At 43.3% G+C, this 4,358-nt stretch overlaps 1 protein-coding gene across 11 annotated transcripts in view; it reads right to left on the bottom strand.

Annotated features, from left to right (window-relative positions):
• Cpeb3 (cytoplasmic polyadenylation element binding protein 3) overlaps positions 1–4,358 on the bottom strand; it is a 188,642-nt gene that overhangs the window by 183,617 nt on the left and 667 nt on the right. The window lies entirely within an intron of this gene.

Genomic DNA, 4,358 nt, shown 5'->3' on the forward strand with positions numbered 1-4,358 from the left:
ATGTGGCGAGGATGACCCTGAACTTCTGACCTCCTTCCTGTCTATCTACTGAGGTGGGTATTGGGATAACACGTGTGCGTAATCTGTCTGTTTTCAAATGATGCTAAGGATCAAATGTATTGTTTAGTTCATGTCAGGCAAGTATTCTACCAGACTCGCCCTGTAGATTTCTGAGACAGGATCTTTCAGTGTAGGCCTGGCTGGTCTGGTCTTGCACTCATTCAGTCCAAAAAGACTGAATTCATGATAATTCTCCTGTTTCAGCCTCCCAAGTACTGAGATCACAGGAGTGTGTTACTATGCCTAGCTCAAGTTTCTAACAAATATGACTTTTTTTTCTTCAAAATCAAAGAGTAAATTGTAGTTCCAAAGAGCTTGAGTCTTACTGGAAAATGCAAGAGCCATAGAAAACAAAGTTGACAGACAATATTGAAATCCAGGCTCAATGTGTCACCAGGCTATATGTGACCTATTTCAAATGCAATAATTTATTTTATAAATTGTATCAATCATGATTTTTGGCTTATACTAATATAAAATGAAGCTTTTACTTTTTTTTTTTTTTTTAGACTTTTTAGCTATATCTATTGCTCTCTTTTTTGATTTGGAGGTTTTTGAGTTTTTATTTATTTCTTGGTTTTGAGACAGGGTTTCACTCTATAACTTAGGCTGACCACTAACTAAATATGTAACCCAGGTCGGCCTGGAACCTCAATCCTCCTGTCTCACAGCTTCCTAAATGCTGTGATTACAGGTGTGAGCCACAACGCCCAGCTTTATAGAGTAGCCTACAAACGAATCAAACTTTTTCTTTTATAAAACATTTGTTAACTGGGGGGAGGGGTTGCTTATGCTCCACAGTTCAAGTCTGGAGGTCAGAGAAGAATTTGCAGCGATCAGTTCTCTCCTTCCACCACCTGGGTTCAGAGGACTGAACAGGCTTAGTGACCTGCACTATCCTCTGCTGAGCTACGGTCTTTCACAATGGGTGTCATTCTCTCTCTCTTTTGAATTTCTGTGCATTGGTTTTGCCTTCATGAGGATGGCAGGTACCCTGGAACTGAAGTTACAGATAACTGTGAGCTGCCATGTGGGTGTTGGGAATTGAACCCGGGTCCTCTGGAAGAAGAGTGCTCTTAACCGCTGGGCCTTCTCTCTAGCCCCTCTCTCTTTTTCTTAATGTTGCTAAGGAGCAAAATCCAGGGCCTCGGGCGTGTTTAATAAAGCCTTATTATTGGTGTACACCCACAGTCCCCAAAACAGAATTTGTTCTCTACTAGTAAGGGTTTTTTTAAACAGACAGGAAATTGACTTTCCATAAAAATATAAATAAAAGGGGGCAGGAATGGGAGGAGAGGAGGGAGGGGAAACAGGTTAGGATGTAAAATAAATGTATAAATTTAATTAATAAAATTATATTTATAAATATAAAATCCAGTTTTGAAATAGTAAAACTAATATAAATAGGATTTGTTATCAATAGAACTATATTTAGGGTAAAATTCAAATTCTAAAGTAGGGTATAATGGATCACCCCTGTAGATCTTAACACTTGGAAGTCTGTGGCAAGAGAATTGTCACCCATTAAAGGACATTGTGGGCTATGTGGACCAGCCTAGACTACAGAGTGAGAACCACACCTATAATCTCAATGTTAAGGAAATGAGGCAAGGGCGTTTCAGCAAGATGGAAAACAACCTGTCCTACCTACCTAGTGAGTTACATGCCATCCAGGGCTACAGAGCAAGATCCTGTCTTAAAAGGAGGAGAGGGGGTGACGGCAAGCCAACAGAAAGAAGCCGGAGAGGTGGCTCAGCTGTGAAGAGCTAGCTGCTCACCCAGAGGACCCAGGTTTGATTCCCATCACCCACAGGGTAGCTTACAACTATCTGTGACCCCAGTAGCAGGAGATCGATGCCCTTCTGGCCTCTGGGGACACTGCCTGCATGTAGTGCACAAATATGCAGGCAGGCAAAATGCTTATACACATTACAAATAAATAATTTTTTTAATTAAAACAAAAGAAGAAGCTGGGCGGTGGTGGCACACACCTTTAATCCCAGCACTTGGGAGGCAGAGCCAGGTGGATCTCTGTAAGTTCGAAGCCAGCCTGGGCTACAGAGTGAGTTCCAGGACAGGCTCCAAAGCTACAGAGAAACCCTGTCTCGAAAAACCAAAAAAAAAAAAAAAAGAGAGAGAGAGAGAGAGAGAAAACAAACCAACAAGAGAAAAGCTGATCATGGTAGCTTTCAGGAGATGCAGGGAAATCAAGATCAAGATTATCTTTTGTTCATGTTCAAGGCCAGACATACAAAACAACAACAATAAATTGGAATTCTCTTTAGTATAAATCACAAAGCTAAATGGATTTTGTGTTCGTCTATATCCAACATGGTTAACTGCTTAAAAGAGAAACACACAATATAGGTAGGCTTACATATATGGTACATGAAACAAAAAATAGTACGTTAAATATTAGATACCCTGATTAAACTGCTTATTTTCCTTTCCAGGGTAGGCCTACTCCTCTTTCCATGAGAAGGGATACAAATTATAATGCCCTAAAATATTTCATAAAACCATGTTTCTAGGGGCCTATATGTACCACTAAACCTGAGTTCAGACCTGTACTGCCCACATAGAAGCCAGGTGTGCCCATGGCACCTGCGATCCTAGCATAGGAAATGGAGGGGGGGGTGACGGGACAGGAAGATGATGCCACACATGGAGAGGCAGATCCCTGGAGCTCACTGGCCAGCTAGTTTAGGCCACCAACAAGCTCTGGGGTCATGGAGAGACTGGATCTCAAAACAATAACGTGAAGAACAATAGAAGAAGCCCCCAAAGTTGACCTCAGGCCTCTGCACACATACATGTAACCACACAAAAAAGGATAAAAATAGCCTTGTATGTGGGTACAGCCTTTAATCCCAGGAGACAGAGGCAGGCAAATGTTTGTGAGTTCAAGGCCAGCTTAGTCTACACAGTGAATTCCAGGCTAGTCAGGGCTGCATGATGAGACCATGTCTCATATAAATAAATAAAAATAAAAATGCATATTTCAGAAATTGGAGGCCAAATAAACTTATGTGTTTTATTTTATGTATGTAATTATTTTTTTTATTTATTTATCCAGGCCATGTACATAATAGTACAAATGTATTTAGCGAGCAAAACTAGACTTAAACAGATAAGAGCTGATTGCAAAATTCTACATTAAACAGGAATTTTGAAAACACGTTGGATCTGGGTGTGGTGGGCCATGCCTATAATTAAAAAACTATGGAGGCCTAGACAGGAGGATCTCGAGGTTGAGTCATCCTTATGCTGCAGATACTGCCCTTGCCAAAGAAACACTAAACAAAGGTGGGTCTGATGGTTATTGTTTTAAGATAGGGGCTCTCTCTGCAATCCAGGCTGGTTTTGAACTTGTGAAGAACCTCCCAGATCTGCCAGGCATCCACATGCACTTTTTTGTTTGTTCTCTTGAGACAGACTTGAACTCACTAGTAGTGGCGAATGACCTTAAACTCCTGATCCTCCTGCCTCCACCTCTCCAGGGCTGGCATTATAGGATTGCTGAAGGTTTGTTTGTTTTTTAAAGACCGTAGTCCAGGCTGCTCTGGAATTCATTATACAGACCAGGCGGCTTTGACCTCCAGGTAATCCTTCTGTCTCAGTTTCCCAAGTCTGGGATTTACAGGCCTGATTCCAGGTTCAAAAATCTCACATTTTCACATTTAAAGAAACAGCAAACATTTGTAGCAAAATGTAAGCCTGACCAATGGAAAACTACCAAACACGCCACCAATCACAGCACCAAATAACGCCACAGGTCGTCCAAATTACGCATTTGTTTAAGTCAACAACAGCTCCTTCCTCCCTCAAAGCTATCCCTCCGGGCGGCGTCAGAGAAGACAGAGGGATGATTTGTGACTTCTCCCCCTTTTTGATCCCTCGCCCCGGATCCACCTGCTTAGAAGTGTCAAGGAGACTAGAAATGGTTAACGGTGACCAGCTGCAGAAGGAGCCATCCCTGACAACCCACAGCTGAGCAAGCAAGGGCTGTTGATTCACCAACGCGTTCCTTGGGGGGGGGGGGGGCCCGCGGGCAAGCCCTGGAAGGCTGGGCGACCGCACCTCGGAGAAGGTTCCTGGACAGGCAGAGTGGTCCTCTCGTCCACACACACACAGACACACACACACACGAGGCACACACACACACAGAGGCGCGCGCACACATACACATAGGCACACACAGGGGCGCGCGCGCGCGCACACACACACACACACACACACACAGAGGCACACACGCACACACACACACACGCACACACACACAGAGGCACACACACGCA

This window comes from Peromyscus maniculatus, chromosome 1, assembly GCF_049852395.1.
Source record: "Peromyscus maniculatus bairdii isolate BWxNUB_F1_BW_parent chromosome 1, HU_Pman_BW_mat_3.1, whole genome shotgun sequence".
NCBI lineage: Eukaryota > Metazoa > Chordata > Mammalia > Rodentia > Cricetidae > Peromyscus > Peromyscus maniculatus.